This window comes from Gracilinanus agilis, chromosome 2, assembly GCF_016433145.1.
Source record: "Gracilinanus agilis isolate LMUSP501 chromosome 2, AgileGrace, whole genome shotgun sequence".
NCBI classification, from domain to species: Eukaryota; Metazoa; Chordata; class Mammalia; order Didelphimorphia; family Didelphidae; genus Gracilinanus; species Gracilinanus agilis.
The window spans coordinates 459,330,209-459,352,180 of NC_058131.1; the positions used below are offsets into that span (position 1 = coordinate 459,330,209).

The 21,972-nt window shown below is 35.5% G+C and overlaps 1 protein-coding gene and 1 long non-coding RNA gene across 9 annotated transcripts in view; both read right to left on the minus strand.

Moving 5' to 3' along the window:
* GPHN (gephyrin) overlaps window positions 1–21,972 on the minus strand; it is a 787,688-nt gene that overhangs the window by 738,596 nt on the left and 27,120 nt on the right. The window lies entirely within an intron of this gene.
* Window positions 3,740–8,054, minus strand: LOC123237727. Its single transcript, XR_006505477.1, has 3 exons — window positions 8,002–8,054; window positions 7,777–7,841; window positions 3,740–5,280 (listed from the first exon to the last, which is right to left on the minus strand). It is a non-coding gene; the product is annotated as an uncharacterized LOC123237727 (long non-coding RNA).

Consider the following 21,972-nt stretch of genomic DNA (forward strand, 5'->3'; position numbering starts at 1 on the left):
AGGAAAAGAAGGAAAGGAAGGAAGGACAAGCGGAACCCCTAGAAAATATAAATCGGGACAAGATCCTGACATTCTCTCCACAATTGCAGTCTCCCCTTAACAGAACTAAACTAAACAGAACTAAAATAAGGCTGGAATAATAAACAAAATCAAAAAAGACTCCCACAATAAAAAGCTATTGGCATATCAGAGTTGCCCAAATCACAAATCTAGAAAAAGAGAAAGATTCCAAAATATCTTCAAATGAAACTTCAGCAAAAAACATAACTGATCACATAAGATCAACTAGAATTCTAGAAAGAAATAATTTAAAAATGATTTTATAAATGAAAATACTAGAGGAATTAGAAAGAAAATTAGTTACAGAAGAAAAACTTGGAAGGAAAATTAACAATTTAGCATTCGAAATATAAAAACCTAACTCAAATAACAAAGTCCTTGAAACTTAAAATGAACCAGATGGAAATTGTTGATTCCACGAGACAGGACAAATAATTTTTTAAGTCAAAAAGCTAAGAAAAAAATAGAAGAAAATGTAAAGTTTCTCCTATCAGAAATAAGTGACTTAAAAAAGGTTAAGAAGGGAACAAATTAAGAATTATCAGATTATCTGAAAACATGATGAAAAATAAAGCCAAGACAGCATATTTAAGGAAATTATGAAAGAAAACTGTTCAGATCTATTATAACAGTGGATAAAGTGAAAATAGAAAGAATTTACTAATCACTTTCAAAAAAATTCTGGTAAAGAAAAAGATGGAGGGAGATACACAATCACAAATATGAATGTGAATTGGATGAACTTGCTCATAGGCAAAAGAAGATAGCAGAATAGATTAAAAGCAGAATTCAACTGTATTTTACAAACTCTAAATCTAAATAGATCCTTTCGGACTTAGAAAAATCTCAACCAATAGAAAGATATTAAGATAGAATTTCAGAAAAATATGAAAGACTGATCTATTTCTCTACTATGCATGTATCCTTTACAACAATTGACCATTTGGGCATAAAACGTTCACAAACAAATGAAGAAAAGCAGAAATGTTAAGCATGTCCTTAACACCACAATGCCCCCCCAAAAAAAGGTTGAAAAATTGTTTAAGGTATACCTTACTCCCAAGAGAACCCATGGACCAAAGAGTAAATCATATGAACAACAATTTCATTAAAGAAAAACATGAGCAGAAATTTTGGGGGATTCAGCCAAAGCAGCCTTCAGGGGAATTTTTATAGCCTGACATACTTTCATCAACGAGAAAGAAAAAGAACAGATCAATGAATTATGTTGTCAACTAAAAAGGATATAGAAACCCCACAATCTTTAAAAGCCCAATTAAACACCAAAATATAAAATTTTGAAGAAGAAATTAACAAAACTGAAAGAAAAAATTAATTCGTAAATGATACTAGGAACTTTTACATTTAAAAGTTTTTATAGCAATAAAATCAATGTAGCTAAAATTAGAAAGGCAACAAACAGTTAAGAGAGATAAAATCCTGGTAGCCAGTTTTTCTGATAAAGGTTTCACTTTTGTAACACATGGATTGGATTAAAGAAGGTGCAAGCTAGCCATGCACCTCTGAGGTGGAATCAGAGCAAGCCGAGAAGAATCTGGAAGAAATAACCATTGGGGAGGGGCCAGAGTGAGGAGAAATCTGAAGGAGATTGCCACTGCCACAACACACCTTTCTGAATGTTGGTTGGGTGAGGGAGGTGGGAAGTATTGATCCAGTGAGAATCTGGTGTTCCTGAACCCCCCAAAATAGAAGCTTTCCTTGAGTGACTCAACTGCTACAACTGATCTACATACTTCCTTCATCAACTGAGATTTTGATATAGCAGTTATTCCATCTTGGGCCATAAAGCCTGGACTCCTGCGGGGGGAGCAGGCTCCTGGGACCTTTCAGTAACCCAATTGATCCATAACCCTGTTATTCCCTCAGTTAGTTAATTAGTTTAGTAAATTGGAGTTATTGGGGCTTGAGACAGTTCCTGAATTGAGTTACAGAAGAGATCCAGTACTGCTCTTCTCAGAGAGAAACTCATTGATAGAGAAGCTTGTCCTTTTGCCCTCCATCTTAAATCCCAAACTCCTTTTCCCTGAACCCTGAATTTCTTTATCTCCAAATAAATCAGTTAGTTATAGTGATTAGAGTTTGGAATAGTGATCTTGAGGGAGGAGTTGTCCTTGGGTGGCTGAAGGGAGGACAAGAACACTCTAATCCGCCTTAAAGGAAAAATCGTTTTGGGAAGAGAAAAAGGGAGGCTTGACTGGGTTTTAGCGACTCTGAACACAGGATAAAAGCCATTTAGGTCTCAAACCATTCCTAACACCTTTCGTTATCATCTCACAACAACCCTTCCATTTTGGGGGGACCCCTTGCAAACTATACCCTCAAAAGTCTTTCCAGTAAGGGGTGGGGAGAGAGCAGCATTGGCCTTAATATATCTGTCTCCAAAACACACCCCATCTATCTAATACCCCTCCTCACACACTTTTAAGGTATATGAGGTTCTGATTCATATTTGTAAGAATAAGCTCATTTTGCAGTTGATAAATGATACGAAGTTATAAAGGCAGTTTTCAAGGAAGGCATCAAAGTTGTCAATTGTCATATGAAAAAATGTTCCTTCACTAAAGTTATACAAATTAAATCAATTATGATGTTTCATCTCACACCCATCAAATTGGCCAAATTAACACAAAGAGGAAATAAGTAATACTGGGAGAACTATAGTAAAGCACAAACATTAAGACATTGTTGGTGAAACTGTGAATTGGACCATTTTGGAAAACAATTTGGAACTATGTTTAAGTTATTAAGATATGTATACCTTTTGCCTCAATGATCATTACTAGGCCTATGCCCCAAAGAGATATATGAAAGAAGAAAAGAACTCATAAATACATGTATTAGCAGCTCTTTTTGTAGTAGCTAAGAACTAGAAACTAAGACAGTGCTTATAAACTAGAAAATGGCTGAATAAATTATGACTGAAGAATGAAATGGAATTATATTATGCTATAAAGAAATAACTAAAGAGGTAATTATTTTAAAAACAGAGGACTTGTTTTAAGTGAGCAGAACAAAGTGAGCAAGTTATACAATAACAACAGTATAAACACAAACAACTTTTTAAAACTGAAAACGTGGATAAATGTAATGACCAACCTTGATTCCAGACAATCAGTGTTGAAGCTGACTACCTATCTCCTGTCAGAAAGGTAACTGATCAAGATACAGAATAAGACTTACATTTTGGGATATAGTGAAAAACAAATATAAGGGGGGATGAATAAATGAGTATAAATGAGGTATAAATATGGGTATCTCTAATAGGGTTCTTAATTGATGGTGATGGGCCAAATCACCAGATCTGAATAAGGATGTTCATAGAGAGGCTGTTGGGTAACATGACATAGTTTATTTAACAAACAGGTACAGGTAGGGAAGGGAGTGGGATTAACTAACTTAAACAAAACTTGGATTCCCTCCCCCAAGGTCAAACAGAGTGGCTCTACACTGACCACATTAAAATCACTCAGCTGCCTAAATGAAGCCTAATCAGAGTTCCTATGAAGATATTTAAATGAAGGAAAACTGGAAGGTGAACAAGTCCAGCTGAACACACTGGGGTCTCACTTCTGTTGTCCTCAAACAGGGTCCTTCAGGAATCCAGTTGGTGACAAACAGTAAATTCCAATTTGGAAAAGGAGTAAGGATTTTGACATACCAGTCCACCAGCATGTGTCTCACCTATGACTCTACCTAACTCCAGCCAATGACCTCTTGATGGCTGTTGATTTCACCGAGGCAGGATACAAAGAGAAAAAAAAGATAGCTCCAACCAAGGGAAAGTCCAGGGAGTAATTGACACTTAGCCAGTCACCCATCCAAAGTTCTGGAACCTTTTTTCTGCTTTCTGCCTGTCAGTCACCTTCACTTGCTAATTTCTTAATTTCCCTATAACAACAGTCAGTGAAAAGGTTTTTTTTTGTCTTTTTTACTATTATATATTTGTTATGAAACAAAGGCTTTTAACTTATTTATTCCCAATGGGAAGGGAAGTGAAAAAGAATGAAAATAAATGCTTGTCAACTGGGGAAAAAAACAAACAAACCAAAAACAACCAATGCTTATCTTTTCACATTCCCCCTAATACTGACTAGCCTCTATCCTTTGCCACCTTTGCCTATCTGCTGTGTAAGAGATATAAACTCAGTGTTTTGATTTTCATTTATCTTATTATTAGTGACAGGCATTTGTTCACATACCTTTTAATGATGGTCAATCCTCACCTTTCTTTGGCTCTCTTCAGCATTTAATACATAACTGACCATCATCTGCTAGATACTGGCTCTTCTCTGCTTTTTCATAATGCTGTAGTTTTCCATCTGTGTCTGAATGTTCTGTCTCAATCTCTTTTGCTGGATCACCAACAATTAACTATAAATATAAACTGCAAAGCTTTATCCCAGACCTTCTTATATTTTTTCACTATACTCTCCCACTTGGTAATCTCATTAGCTCTCAGTGGTTTAATTAGCTTTTCCAAGCAGATGCCTTCAAGATCTGAATACCCAAAATTCTAGCCTCTCTCTCTCTCAGGCTTCAGTCCAATATGAACTGCCTAATGGACATGTCAAACTAGATGTTCAATAGGCATCTCAAATTAAACATATCAGAAAAAGAATTCATTTTCTTCTCCTCCAAACCTACCTCTATTCTAAACTTCTCTTCTACTACTGAGAGTATCAATTCCCAATCAAGAAGGTTCACAACCTCAGCATCATCAGAGACATCACTTACCCCATATAATGAAAAAGATCTAATTCAATTTACAAAGGAATAATTAACCATCAGAAACAACTATCCCAGGGCTCTAACCTAGACTGTCTTCCTTTCTTTTTCTGTATATTCTCTCCTCCATTTATCTCAGTAACTCCCCAAAATTTAATATTCCTCAACATACAAATCTAGTACTCATCTCTCTCCAAAGTTCCAGTCCCACATTTACCTCTGGCTACTTGACATCTTCACCTCAAAGTCACCTCAAACACAAAGCATAACTCACTATTTTCCTTTAAACCATCCCTTCTTCCTAACTTCCTTATTTCTATTGAATACCACCCCACTCCAGTTACCCAAATTTCACAACCTTACGGCTCTACTTTCTTCCCCCCATACAGTCGGTCGCCAATCCTTATTAATTCTATTTCCTTCATATCTAACACATCTATCCTCCTCATTGTTGCTGTTGTTCATTCTTCATACCTGAAAAAGACCAATGGCATCACAATATTGGAGTCAGGTATGATTGACTGTGGCTGATTTGTCCAATACAAGTTTATAATATTTTATCACAGGTAGGGCAATAAATAGCCCATTTGAACATTTGAGAAGATATCTAGATTTATGCATCTCTTGTTTCTTTTCTGTTATTGCAATTCAACTTTGTTCCTTTGCTTATGAAACACACAGTGCCTTCTTTGACGTAGCCATGCCATGCTGGACAGTCTTGTGCCAGTGTCTCCCATGTTCCACAATACATACCAAAGTTCTTCAGAGACTAAGAGTGTCCTTATGTCACTTCTTTTGGCCTCCATGTGAGCACTTATCTTGTTCAAGTTGTCTATAAAATAGTCTTTTAGCTAAATGTGGTTTTGACATTTGGGCTATATGGCCAGCCCATCAGAATTGTGATCTCTCAGTAAAGTTTGAATGCTTGACAGTTTGGCTCAAGTACTTTATCTTGCCAGGTAATCTTTAGAATCTTTCTAAAATAATTCAAATAGAGGTGGTTCAATTTTCCACCATGGTGCTGTTAGACTATCCAAATTTCTCAGGCATAAACACTGAGGTCAATACGAGAGCTTTGTAGACTTTCAGTTTGGAAAGCAGACTAATACCTCTTCTCTTCCACACTTTATTTCAGAGCCATTCAAATGATGAGCTTGCTCTGGTAATGCCTGTGTCAACTTCATCATCTACGTGGACATCCTTGGAAAATATGCTGCCAAGATAAGTGAACTTATCCATAGCATTAAAAATTTCTCCATCTACTATAACCACTGGCTCCACACAGGGATAATATAGTGCTGGCTGTGAAGAGTTTCCGGGTTTTTTGGTATTAAATGTCAGGCCAAAATTAGCACAAGCAGCAAAGAATTGTTCCATGTTCTATTGCATCTCAGCCTCAGAGGCTACATCAAATGTACGGTCATCTGAGAACAAAAAGTCATGCACCAACTCTCTTTCCATTTTAGTCTTGACTGGTAGCCTTTTCAAGTTAAATAATTTACCATAAATGTGATTGCCAACTTTGATGTTGTTTTCATCCTCTTGGAAAGTTATCTGACAATGACACTGAAAATATCATATTAAAAAGCATGGGAGCAAGCACACAGCCCTGCTTCCCTCTGGTGGTGAAGAGCATTGTCCTTTATTCCAAACTCTTACAAGCATGTTGTTATGAAGTTGGCATACAAAGTGATGAATTTCTCAAGGCAACAAAATTCTGCCATGATTTTCTTCCACAAGCCCTCATGGCTGGCAGTATCAAAGACCTTGATCAGATGGATGAAAGCTCTTGCCACATATCCCAGAAGATTTCAGTCAGCTTTCATATGAACAGTAGACCCCCTGCCTTATAACTCTACTGGAATGGAATCAGCACCAGGCACTCTGCCACACAATTGGAGTCTAATGGCATCCAAATCCTTTTTCAGTTGGAAATTTGGCTGGCATGGGATTGACTTCAACCTGAGAACAACTTCAGCAACAGTTGATGATAGTCACTTCACTATACTCACACCACAACAAGCCTGGTCCAGATTCACTTCAACTTTGCCTTGATGACTACAACAGTCTCCTAAGTGGCATATTCCCATTGGTCCCTCTCACCTCCACAATCTTTTACAGTTGCCAAATTAAAAACATAAATCTAGTCATATCACTCCTCAGTGGCTCCTTACTATCTATAGAATTAAGTAACCATTTCACACTTAAAGCCCTTCAAAAATATGGCTTCATCCTATATTTCCAAGCTGATTACATAATTTTGTTATTCCAAATGCTAGAAATATGATTTTTAAATAAAAAATAAAAATACATTTCCTCAAAATAATATCAGTTCCTCTTTGGGATCTACTTTATGCCCTAAAAATTTCATAAACATATTTGGTTCTGACAATATAAACAAAATAATTGGTTCTGAAAATATAAACATCCTATATGCACATATAATATGTATATTTGTGTATTCCTTAAAAATCACCAAGTTATGCAAAATCATACAATTAAAAACTATAAGGCTTATGGGAAAATAGAGTCAGGGCTACAATATTTCAAGACAGATTTTTTTTTTTAGTTTTCATGGCATTGTTTCCAAAGAACCTAATATGGATTTCATTATGTCTATTGCTCAGGAGATATCACATGTCCTTTTGTCTCTTTCAAAATGTTTTATTTCAAGCTTTTCCTCAATACTGAAATCTTTCCTTTTGCATGAATAACTTTGTTGTTTTTGAATTGGGATGCTTCATATTTTGGGTGGTGATTTTTTTTAATGTAGAAACATTCACAAATGTAAAATAGCTAAATACAACTTTGTAGGATGACACACATAATGAGGAAGTTGGTAAATATTGAGGGTAAATAAGAATGTATGCATTTTGAATATGCTTTCTATGGAAATTTAATACTAGCCTGTACCCCTTACTTTGGCACCCCAATCTTTGGATTTTAAAGGGAGAAAGTTTCTTTGCTTACCTAGCGTTTCTTATGATCAAAATCATGCATATATTCACGATATGTCCATATGCTCCAATTGTTCCCTAATGCACCAATCAAAATGAAACAAATTCATGTTTTCGAAATAAGTTATAGCAAAATTGACTATAGACAGTTCTTGATTTATATAAATTCACATTATATAAATTAAATTTAATATAAAGAATACTGAAATTTGCATTCCCAAAAAATAGCTTTGTTTACTTTATAGTGCTCTGCTCTCTCTCTTTACTCCTGCCCCTCCACTTGGCACTCTGTGGCCTTCTACCTTGAGGAAGCAAAAAAAAAATGTTAATGTCCATCAAGCAGGGAAAGGCTAAACAAGTTATGTATATGGTTGTGACAGGATATTATTATGCTGTAAAAGATGAGCAAGATGATTTCTGAAAAACTTGGAAAGATCTACAAGAACTGATACAAAGTAAATTGAGCAGAACAGTATAACATTGTACACAGATACAGCAACATCATATGAACAATTCTGAATGACTTAGCTACTTTCAGCTGAATGATCAAAGATCAAAGTGATCAAAGACAATTCCAAAGGACTCAGGATATACTATCCACCTCCAGAAAAAGAACTACTAGAATCTGAATGCAGATCAAAACATACTATATTTCATTTTCTTAATTCATTTTTTGTTCTAGTTTTCTTCCACAAAATGACTAATATGGAAAAAATATTTCACATGATTGCATGTGTAAAATCTATAGCAGAGTGCTTACAGAGAGAGAGAGGGAGGGAGGGAGGGAGGGAGAGAGAAAGATTGAACTTAAAATTAAAAAAAAAAAACAAAAAAGAAAAGAATGTTATAAATTGTTTTCACTTGGGGTAAGGCAAAAATAAAATATTATTTTTTTTAAAACCAAACCTCTCCAAGTAAAAGAAGAAGAGAGTTGGAGAGACTGCCCCTGCTTGGGGGTCTTGGTTTGAACCTTCTGGTGCTAGGAGACCTTTGGCCCATTTTACACCCACCCCTATTCCACATGTCTGTCCATACTCGGGTCTGTGTGCCTGATAGCCACAAAGTGTTTGCCCTACTACTTCCTCTCAGTTTCAGGTAGGCCCCCATATGTTTGGCCTACATTCTTTATTTTCTTCTTCCTGTAATCACTTTACTGTCTTCTGGCTCCCTCCCTTTAAGGGCACAAAGTCCTCTTTCTCCCTTCCCCACCTCCCACTGGCAAATTCACATGGCATAAATCTACACACTGAGAAATATTTTTCCTATAGTACTTAAGAAAAAGTAACCCTAATCTTCTGTCTTAGAATCAAAGACAGAAGAACAGGAAGAGCTAGGCAACTGGGGGTTAAATGACTTGCCCAGGATCACACAGCTAAGAAGAGTCTGAGGCTAGATTTAAACCCAGGACCTCCTGACTCCAGGCCTGGCACTCTATCCACTATGATACCTAACTGCCTATATACAATTTTATGTAAAGACTGTAAGATTTAAATTAATGTCCAAAACTACTAAGTATTATATTTTATAAAGTTTATTAATAATCACTTGAAGTAGAAAAAATAAAAAGGAAATAGAAGTATAAAAACCTAATTACATAACAAAAAGTAAACCCACTGTGAGTAACTTCTCCTGCCAGCTTCCCCTGCTGTGATCAAGGGGAAAGAGAGAGCCAGAGGTGGGGCTACACAAAACATATCATTCCTACACAGCACTTAACATGAGAAGGAAAGTTTGATGCTGGGAATTGAAAACCAGGGGAGCAGGTTCTAATTATACAATTTGAAAATGGTCCACTTAATTAAAGAACTATCCATATATATGAAACAATTCAAAAAGATGTAAATAATATAAATGTTTTTATAAATATACATTTATAAATATATAATTTCATAATTATGATAAGAATGTTTTTATAATTCTTAGATGAACAAAAATGATCAATATTTGAAAATACTCTTCCCTGGCTACTAATCTTCAACCTATGTTGACTATCCCCAAGTAAGCTCCTTTATCCCAAGGCCTGCTATACTTTTCCTTTATGTATCTTCTAGCAATTACTAGCCCTATTTCTGATTTTCTGAACTTCAACATCACTACTCAATTGCAATCCAACTAGTAATTTCCCTCTAGTACCTACCTCCTCCTGACTTTGGAACACCCACCTTGCCCCTCCCCCAGGAGCCTGCTTGCTGTGGAATATTCTCCCTCCCTGTTGGCCCACTTCTACCAAGACAAACCAATTTTCATTTTCCCTTTGCCCAGGCTTCTTACTTTCTGTACTTCAACACTATGTCCTAGTGCAGGTAAATAATCAACTCCGCTCCTCTTTTTTCAGCTCCCTTTAAGATTTTGTACAAACTCCTTGAAAGATGAATGTCTTTTTTGCTTGTATCTGCATACTCAGTGCTTTAGCATAGTGTGGATCATCTAATAAGCCCTTCATAAATCCTTGTGCCTTTCCCATTCATCTATCTTATCTATTCATTCATTCTTAAGTCACAGGTGAAACAACTTGGGATAACATTCATTTCCCACCAGTTGTACTCCATGGAACCTTCTTTCTCCTAGCTTTCTTTTGTATGTTGTCTTTCCCCCATTAAATTGAAAGCTCTTTTGTATGTTGTCTTTCCCCCATTAAATTACAAGTTACAGTTGTTAAATGACTCAAGGGCAGGAACTGTTTTTCTTTTTTTTCCTATTTGAAAATCCAAGACTTAGAATAATAATGGGCACATAGCTGGCACTTAATAAATGTTTATAATACCATATTGCAGCAGAAAAACTGTTGGACACATAATCAAAGTCAGGAAGCCATGTTAAACTTCTGCCTTCAACACTTATTACTTGGTCTTACTACACACGAATGTCCTTGGTTAAATAATTTAACCTCTGAGAACTTCATTTTTTTTATCCATAAAATGAGGACAATAATACAATTTGTACCTACCTCACAAGTTGTTTTGAAGTAGCCATTAAGATAATATATCAAGTGCTTAGCAAACTTTGATCACTATATAAATGACAACAATTATTACGGCTGAGAAAACATTTCTTGATGTCTTCAAAGAAGATTTCTTATCATAAAAAAATGATACATAGATCTCATGAGTTGTACTGTCTCAGGCACAGACCATGAGATCTGATTGTTTTTCTTCTCTAATACCATACAGTCTCTCACTATATAGTTAAGAGATCCTTATTGAAAATTAATATTGTTTTTGATCTCCAAAGATTGTTGGCTTCTTTGTGCATTTTCCTCAGTGCATCCCAGTACTTTTTGTACAAAAGTTTAATTATAACAAGGTGTTTCTGTCATTTCTGAAAATAAATTCTGAGTGGGTGTGCATGCCATCATGATGTGGTAGCTTCTCAGGAAGCTGTGAACTACCAGTGTCTTATTATAGTGGTGCCTGCTAATGTAGTTTTGGTTAAGGTCACCTAAATCCTTCCATTAGAAATGCAGACCACTTTGTGTTAGTTTTCACTTAGTAATATATGGTACCTTAAGTCTCAAAACAGAAAATGTTATTTTTATATTTTAAGTGATTTAAAAAATCAATTACTATAGGGCCATCAAAAAAATTACAAGTTACAGTTGTTAAATGACTCAAGCAGATTCTTTTTATATCCTAGTTACTAATGGTTACACTAAGAAACATAAAAGTTAAAGAAACATTCTCAAGATACAATAAAAATTAGGGACAAGAAGAAATTGTAGAATTCTCATCTATTAGTTTCTTCTCTGAAAAAATTATCAAGAGAGTAGAAAAGGATAATATTTTAAAGTATTAACTACTTAAGTCTGAAATAAGAAGTACTTAAACCAGTATAAATTAACTTATCTACATTAAGTTCATTTAGTCTAATAGTTTTAAGTGGAATAAAATGTTTTTGTCATTATACACATCAATATCTTAAATCAACACCTTCTCTTCAGCATATTTTCTTTATTTGTAAGGCAAAAACCTTTGAGATTATTATGATATAATTATCAATATTTATATATTTCCGTCATGGTCAAGACTGAAGTTATATTCTAAAGAGGACATTTGATTACCCCTAGCATTCTATGCTTAGTTTTGGAAGTTGCCACTGCAGGTATATAATAAAGTTTCAGCTATTAAGCTATTAAGACTTTGAGGGGACATCAAATAGTTAATAAAAAGATTATACTGCAACTTACACTCACAATCATATTTCATAAATAAAAAGAATTGCTTAAATCCACTTTTAAATGTGAACTATATGTAACATATAACAAATGGAGGGAAATTAACAAATGCAGATTTAAAAGGAAAACAAGTACACATATGATAAGAGTTTGAACCTATAATTTCATTAGTATAGGAAAGTAAGATTTGACGAAACTCTATCTACCAATACAGGGTGGTACACTTGGACAGTAGCCTCCAGGGTTGCCTAGGCACTGAAATGCTATGTGCCTTGTCCAGAGTTACAAAGTCATATGTTTCAGGGGAGGACTCGGCCTCAGGTCCTCTACTAGCTATTCTTCTACTCTGCCTCTACAGCTATAACACAATCTACTTATAATGAACTTAATCTCTATTGCTTTACTTATTCTACTTCTCCTCTAAAAGATGAAAACCACCCTAATAACCAATGGAACTTCCATCAATCCTGCCTCTGTCCTCTGGACTTTCAGCCTTGTCATTCACATTGCAACTACTCCTTCCAGTAAGTGTCACCTTCTTTTTTAATAGAAATCCTTAAGGGCTGGGTCTATATATAAGTTCTGACAATATCTTTTCTATTTGTATCTCCTGTATTTAGCACAATGCTCAGCACAAAATAATCACTTAATATCTTTTTTTCACACATTAACTTATATGCTTTTTCATATATCTGGCCCTATATGTCCCAACTTTTTCTGAAACAATGTATTTAAAGTCTAAGAGATAAGGTAGCTAAGTGGCATAAAGAATAAAGTACTAAACTCCTGTCTCAGACACTTACTATATGATTCTGAAGCAAATTCCTTGGAATCTCTTGCCCTCATTTTCCTTGTCTGTAAAATAATCTACCTCACAGGGTTGTTGTGAGGATAAAATAAGATAACATATGTGTTTTGCAAACCTTAAATTTCTATTTAAATGTTACCTATTATTAATATACTAGTGTTTTTAAATGCTGGCTAATATTACTACTGAAGCTACAACTATACTTTCTTGCTACTGTAAGATGGTAATTTGACCTATGACTGGGTTAATTGAGCCCAAGCCTGTTGATGGTGATTCCTCAAAGGCACAGAGAGCAAGATGACCCTCTCTGCCCTGAGACTCTTAGAAACTAGATCTGACTATTAACTTTTATCAACAAGTTTATTATAAATGGTAAATAGGATAAGGTAAGGAAGGAGGGTTAGGAAAAATCTCTATTTCTAATAATTATCTACCTTTCCCAGAACCCCATGGATCCTCATGGATCTCTTCAGTGTCCAACAAAGTTGGACATATTCGAACTCCCTCTCTATCTCTATTTCCCAAAACCTCCCTGATTCTAGTTACTTATTTCTAAAGCCACTTCAAAACAGGTTTGGTTGATGAATAGAATAAATTGCTGGATCATGGAAGAAGACGCTAATGGGCCGTGTCACTACAGATAGAGGTTATGCCTGTGGAGACAGTCTCTCAGATCACTTCACTCAAGATGCATTACTTCTCCAGGTAGATCAAACAGTTGTTATATAAATCAGGCACTGCTGGCAGGGATCTCTCATACAGGATCAGAGACAAAATCACTAGATAGGAAACTTCACACCAGGATCAGAGGATCACCCCAAAATCCAGGAGCTCTGTATTCAAGCACTGCTCCCCAGGTTCTCCCCCCAGGGCTGTCCCAGAGTTCTGAGTCTATCAGCTTCACAGCCAGCCTTCTCTCAAAATTCCATTACATGCATACTCTTATATTTATATCTCTTTGCATTTTCCCATTCCTCACTACTTAGAAAAAGTAACTTCATAACTTTCTCCACTTTATCTTTTAGTCAAGGCAAACTTTTAAAATTTCAGCTCCATCCACTATTTTTGCTCTTAATCTCTCTTCCTCTACCTTAAATAATTTTTATGCAGAACATGATGTTTCTATTCTTACTCCTACCCTCATCACCAACTATTTCTAATTTTCTTAATGTTTCTCTATATGAATGACATCTATTGAGGCTCATGATTTTATGATTTGACTTCTTAAAAAGAGCTGTACCCATTCTTCAGGTAAGTTCTGCAAAATTAAAACACCAAGGACTACAAGTATCAACAAAAAGGGGAAAAGTAATCCATTTCTCCATAATATGTAAGAAAAATAATTACTTTTGCATTGCTATAATAACTATGTTTAAATATATGATGGCATTTTAAAATTATAATGAAAAATGTTATATAGAGCAGCTCTTACTGTGGTGACTAAAGAATTGAAAACTGAAGATTTGTCCATCAAATGGAGAATGGCTGAATAAGTTGTGGTATATGATTGTAATGGAATACCTCTGTGCCATAAGAAATGACAAACAGAATGATCACAAAAAAAACAAAACAAAACGTGCAATGACTTATATGAAGGGATGCAAAATGAAGTAAGCAGAACCAGAAAAAGTTGTACATAGTAATAGCAATAATGCTTGATGATCAATGTGAATGAATTAATGCAGATTGAAGCATACCATCCTTCATTTTATTTTCTCCATGAATTCTTCCCTAGTATAAGTGATGTCTTCCTTCACAACATGATGAATATGGAAATATATATTTTATGACAGTACATACACAATCTATATCATATTACCTGCCCTCTTGGAGTGGGGGAAGACTAGAAGAGATTAATAAAACATGGATCACAAAATGTCAGAAAACATTAATTAAAAATTAAACCAACATGTTAGAAAAAGAAAGGAGGAAGGAGGGAGGGAAGGAAGAAGAAAAGGGAGGGAAGATAGTACAGCATATTGGAAAGAGACCTGGAGTGGGAATCAGGATGTCCAAGTTTGGAGTTTAGATTCTGTACCTTATCCAACTGGGTTCTCTTGGGCAAGTCATTGCATTTCTCCACTACTCAGATTTATCAACTATGAAAAATAAAAGTATTGGATAACATGATCTCTAAAAAGCATGTTTCCAGATCGAAAATTCTATGACTATATGTAGCTTTTAAGTAAATGGAACATAAATTGAAAAAAAGTAATGTTCTAAGTATTAAAGTTATTGAATTCAATTAAATTTTATTCAACAACCACTTATTGAGGCTCTATTATGATCAGACTTTATTCTAGGTGCTTGGAGATAGGAAACAAAAACGAACCAGTGGTCTGCCCTTAAAGAGGGCAACAACATGTTTATAGATAAATATTCACAAAATGAATACAAAATTTTTGGGGTGGGAATAATCTAATTAAGGAGACTAGGAAAAGCCTGCCTATGGCACCTGAGCTCTGTTTTAAGGCATTTTAAGGATTTTTACAGATTAGAGATGAATTTGTTGTAAACAAAGAGTATGTAATTCAGCCTGGCTAGAGGGTAGACTATATGAGAGAGTTATGTGTAATTGCCCTGAGAAAGAGGCTGGAGCTAGACTGTCAAGGACTTTAAATGCCAAAAAGAGGAATTTGTACTTTGTCACAAAAGTAATGAATCAGATGTATTTTGGGCATGTCAACTTCACAACTATATACAAGACAAATTATAAAAATCATACAATCATAAGTTTAGAGCTGGAATAAACATAAAAGGCTACCAAAAGTCCAAACCCTTCATTTTGTTTTTGTTATTCAGTAGTTTTTCAGTTGTGTACAACTCTTTGTGACCCCATTTGGGATTTTCTTGGCAAAGATGCTAAGTGGCTTGCCATTTCCTTATTAAGCTCATTTTAAAGACAAGGGAGCTAAGAGAAACAAGGTTAAGTGACTTGCCCAGGGTCACATACCTAGTTAAATGCTTGAAGCTACATTTGAACACAGGAAGGTGAGTCTTCCGGACTCTGGGTCCAGTGCTCTATCCACCTAGATCAGGGGTTGGCAACGTTTGGCTCTCGAGCCATATCTGGCTATTTTGAGGGCCAGATATGGCTCTTTCTACAGGAGCCATAAAGTCAACTTTTTTTAAGGTGCTGCTACAGGAGCTCGCACTGTTACAGGAGCACACACTGTGAGCACTGAACGGTTCTCACGAAATTACATTTTAAAAAATGTGGCGTTTATGGCTCTCACAGCCAAACAGGTTGCCGACCCCTGACCTAGATGCTACCCTTCATTCTACAAATGAGGAAACTAAAAGTGATTTGTCCTGGATTGTATGGCTAGCAAATGTCTGCTACAACATCAGAAGTATCAAACCTACAAAACTTCCCAGTGTATCCAAGCCTATGTGCAGCTTTCAGAGATCTATTTCTATTTGGGTTTCCCTCCTCTGCACTACACCACACTGCATCTCTCTAAACAAGAGGCTGGATACAGAAGGACCAATTATGAGACAATTATAGTAGACCAGGCAATGAGTGATGAGGGCTTAGAGGAGGGTTGTTGTGGTATGAGAAAATAAAAAAGACTTAGCAACTGATTATATAATAGGGAGAAAGAGTGAAGATGCAAGGATGATTCTAGGTTGCAAACCTCAGTGACAAGAATAGCAATATCTGAAAAAATTAGAGAAAGATAAGCTTGGGTAAAAAGATAATAAATTTTGTTTTAGACATCTTGAAGTCAATATGCTTGCCTAAGGACATTCAGTGTAAATGTCTAACAAGAAATTGGAGATATGGAGCTTGTGTGTGTGTGTGTGTGTGTGTGTGTGTGTGTGTGTGTGTGTGTAGGAGTTATCCTTATAAATATGTAGTTAAATCCATGAGAACTAAGAAGATCAGTACATAGACTTAAGGACTACAAATGCCAGATAAAGGACTTTGTGTTTTATATCAGAGGGAATAAGGAGCCACTAAAGATTCTTGAGAAGAAGTGTGACATAGTCCATTACTTTAGGAATATCAATTTGGCAATTTGATGATGTATTTTAAAAGGAAGTGACTGAAGGCAAGGAGAACAATAAGGTTACTATAATCAATAATATAGGCAAGAATTAATTAAAAACACTAAGATGGGGAGTGTGGCAGAGTCAAGATGGCAGCTGAGTAGAAGGGAAAGTTGAAACCACTCTGAGAATCCTTCCCAACCAATCTTTAAAAAGCTCCTCACAATAGGAGTCAAAAACCAATAGGGAAACAGAAAGAAGGGGTTCTCTTGTGGGAAACAACATAAAAGGTATGCAGAGAGAGGTGATTTTCATGGGATATGGGGGAACCAGAAGTAAAACTTCACACAAAGGAGTGCTGGCTAATCACTCCCCACCTACTGTACCAGGTTTCCAAGCCTGGGCATAGACCAACTTTGGGATCCCAGGACTCTACCTACACCAACAACAGGGAAACCCATGTCTCATAAAGATCCCTTGAAGTCCACAGTAGAGCCCATAAGGTCAATAACACTTGTCCCTTTTGAGCCTCAGCTGAGGGTGAAGTCCCATAGGGCAAAATAGCTTAGGGTGCTGAGTTCTCCAAATCATTAGCAGAGGAGACAGAATCAGCAACTTTCAGAGCTCCCAGTTCACAGGCAAAAAAAAGGCAGGGAAAATTATCAAAGAGCAAAAGAAACACCTAACCATAGAAAACTTCTATGGAGAAAAAGAGAAAAGCAGAGACTCAACAGGAGACTGTGAGATCCAAGCAACCACAAGCAAAACTTCAAAGGAAAATGGGAATTGGTTTCAGGTGCTAGAAAAATTCAAAAAGAAATTCAAAAATCAAATAAGAGAGGAGAAAGAAAGATGGGGAAAAGAAATACTTGAAAGTAATGCAACACCTTAAAAAGCAAAATTGGACAACTGGAAAATGAGACACAAAAATTCAAGAAAGAAGAGTTTCTCAAAAAACGGAATTGACCTATTAGAAAAAGAGGTTAAAAAATCTAGTAAAGAAAAGAGTTCCATGAAAAGTAGACTGGAAAATGGAAAAAGAAGGATCAAAAGGTCATGGAAGAAATTTATTCTTTAAAAATTACAAGTGGACAAAAAGAAAGTAATGGCTGCACAAGGTATCAAGAAACAATAAAACAAAATCAAAAGAATAGAAGATAGAAGAAAATATGAAATATCTCACTGAAAAAATAACTAACTTGGAAAATAGACCCAGGAGAGACAATTAAGAATTATTGAACTACTTGAAATTCATGACAGAAAAAAAAAAACAGCCTAGACATCATATTATAAGAAATGACCAAAGAAAATTTCCTGATATTCTTGAACAAGAGAGTAAAATAAAAAATGAAAGAATCCATAGATTATCTCCTGCAATTAATCCCCAAAAATCAATCACTGGAATATTATAGCTGAGTTCAAGGGCTCCTAAGGAGAGAATACTGCAAGCAATCAGAAACAAATAATTGAAATAGGAACTTCAGTCAGGATTACACAGGATATAGCAGCTACCATATTAAAGGATCAGAAAGTGTGGAATAAGATATTCTGGAAGGCAAGGGAACTGGGTTTACAACCAAGAATCACCTAGCCATCAAAATCAAATATATTCTTTCAGGAAAAAAATATGGTCATTTAATAAAATAGAATATTTTCAAGCATTCCAGAAGAAAAGATCAACTTTAATAGAAAATCTAAGGTCCAAATAAAAAATTCAAGAGAAGCATAAAAAGGTAAATAAGAAAGAGAAAAAATTTAGGGGCATCAATAAGGTCAAACTATTTATATTCCTAGATGGAAAGATATTTGTAATTCTTAAAATATTTTATCATTATCACAGTAGTTAGAAGAAGTATACATAGACAGAAGGTGTAGTGATAAGCTGTTTAGGATAAAATGCAAAGAAAAAAGTCAAAGAGTAAAAAAGAGGATTGCACTAAGAGAAATGGAAAGAGAAGTAAATGGGGTAAATTATATCACATAAAGAGGAGTGGGGGGAACTATTACAGTGGAGGGGAGGATGAGGGTGGTGATGGGTAATACTTAAACCTTACTCTCATTGGAATTGGCTCAAAGAGGGGAAAACAGCCAGATTCATTGGGGTATAGAATCCTATCTTACCCAACAGAGGAGTAGAAGGGGACTAACAAAGGGGGTGCAGGGGAGGGGAGTAATATAAAGGAGAGGGAGTCGGGGGATGATTAAAAGTCCCTATAGGGAAGTAGGAGGGGAATAAGAAGGGTGGTGGTGGGAAGGGGAGTAATATAAGGGAGGGGGAATGATTAAAAGCAAAACACTTGTGTAAAGGGACAGAGTGGAAAGATTAAGGGCAGGATTAAAAAAGGAAAAAAAGGTAGAAGGGATATATAGATGGTAATCATAACTGTGAACTTAAATGGGCTGAACTCACCCATAAAAAGCAGACAGCAAAGTGGATTAAAAAACAGAATCCTACCATATGTTGTTTACAAGAAACATATTTGAGGCACATATTTGACACACAGAGTAAAAGTAAGGGGCTAGAGCAGAATCTATTAGCATCAACTGAGAAAAAAAAACAGAAGAAGCAATCATGATCTCAGACAAAGCTAAAAGAGATAAGGATGGTAGTGACATGTTGATGAAAGGTAGTATAAACAATGAAGTAATATCAGTACTTAACATATATGCACCAAATAGTACAGCAACCAGATTTTTAAAGGTGAAACTAACAGAGCTTAAAGAGCAAATAGACAGTAAAACTATACAAGTGGGGGACCTCAACCTGTTCCTATTGTAACTAAATTAATCTAACCAAAAAATAAATAAGAAAAAAGTAAAGGAAGTGAATGAAATTTTAGAAAAGTTAGATAAAGCAGACGGGAAAAACTGAATAGTTTGTTTACTTGTCAGATCTATGGAGGAGGAAAGAATTTATTACCAAACAAAAGACAGAGAAAAATTACAAGATGCAGAATGACTAATTTTGATTATTTTAAATTTAAATTTAAAAGTTTTTGTAGAAACAAAAACAATGCTACCAAGATTATAAGGGAAACAATAGACTGGGAAAAATTTTAGAACAAATTTCTCTGATAAAGGTCTCATTTCTCAAATATGTAAAGAACTGAGTCAAATTTATAAGAATACAAGTCATTCCCCAATTAACAAATGGCCAAAGGATATGAATAGGCAGTTTCAGATAAAGAAATCAAAGTTTTCAATAATCATATGAAAAAAACATTCTGAATCACTCTTGATTAGAGAAATATAAATTAAAACAATTCTGAGGTAACACCTCACATCTATCAGATTGGCCAATATGACAGTAATGGGAAATGATACATGTTAGAGGGGATGTGGCAAAACTAGGACACTAATGAACTGCTGTTGTGAATTGTTGTGAATTGATCTAACCATTCTGGAGGACAATTTCGAATTATGCCCAAAGGCCTATAAAAGAATGTATACTCTTTGATCCAGTAATATCACAACTAGGTCCATATCCCAAAATGGTTAAAAGAAAATGAGAAAGAACCTGTTTGTACAAAAATATTTCTAACTGCACTTTTTTGTGTGTGGCAAAGAACTAAAAACTAAAAGGATGTCTCTGAATTAGAGAATGACTGAACAAATTGTGATATATTTGTGATGGAATACTCTTGTGCTATAAGGAATGATGAATAGGATGATTTCAGAAGAACTGGAAAGACCTACATGAACTGATACAGAGTGAAATGAGCAGAACCAGAACTGTACACATTAACAGCAATAATATGGAATGATCAGTTGTGTTAGACTTATAACTAACAGCAATACAATGATCCAGAATAATTCTTAGGGACTTATGAAAAAGAATGTATCCACCTCCAGAGAAAGGACTGTTGGAGAAGGATGCAGATGAAAGCATGATTTATCACTTGTCTATTTGGTTACATGTTTTGGGGTTTTGGTTTTTTAAGAATATTCATTTACAAAAATTAATATGGAAATATGTTTTGCATGATAATACATGTATAACCCAGATAAGTTGCTTGTCAGCTCTGGCAGGGAAGAGGAAAGAAAGGAGGGAGACAATTTGGATCACATAACTTCAGAAAACTTATGTGGAAATTTATTTAAAAATTTTTAATAATTTTTTAAACATTAAGATGATAGTTGGGTACTCCACTCATCCTAAATATAATAAGCACTTAATAAATTTTATACATTGACCCTTGATTTCCAAACTATTTAAAAATAAAATATTATGAGACCAGAATATATTAAAATTACAAATATGAGTGTGTACAGTTTTGCCAGAGCAATTACGAGGAATAACATTCACCATCATGAGGAAGGGACACAGAGTCAAATTTCAAACTCACTAAGGTAGACTGGTAAAAAATCATTAAACCACAATATTTAGAAATTATTGCACATGTGGATAACTGCATTACAGACTATCTTAACAAAACAATTGCAAGAATATACAATGTCTTGTTCAGAAATACTGAGCCCTGCCCCTTACAAAAATATATCCTTCGAAGGTTCCAGGTTAAGATGGCGGCAGAGTAAAAAGCAGCTCTTAACCTCTCCTGACCGAAACACACAAGACTCCTCAAGGGGACATAAAAACAAGTCCAGACGAACGGAGGAACCCCACAACAGGGTGCAGCGTGGAAGGTACTTGGAATCGGGACATTTCCATGCTATAAAGGGGTGAAACAGCTCTCACTAAATTGCAGGCTGAGCAACCACCCCCCCCAACCCCCTCCACACACACCACCTATAACGCCAAAGCCAGCTAAAAAGAAATAGAGCAAATTTGGGGCACCCATTGAAGCATTGGCAGTTCCAGGGCCTGTTCCTGAGAGCAGCAAGATTTAGGTCCCCAAAAAGCTAAAGGACGCACACGAACTCTGAGCCAGGGCCTGATGGATTCACAAGTGAATTCTATCAGACATTCAAAGAGCAACTAATCCCAATACTATACAAATTATTTGATATGATAAGCAAAGAAGGAGTCCTACCAAATTCCTTTTATGACACAAATATGGTACTGATTACAAAGCCAGGGAGATCAAAAACAGAGAAAGAAAACTACAGACCAATCTCCCTAATGAACATAGATGCAAAAATCTTAAATAGAATACTAACAAAGAGACTCCAGCAAGTAATTAAGAAGATCATCCACAATGATCAGGTGGGATTTATACCAGGAATGCAAGGATGGTTCAACATTAGGAAAACCATCCACATAATTGACCATATCAACA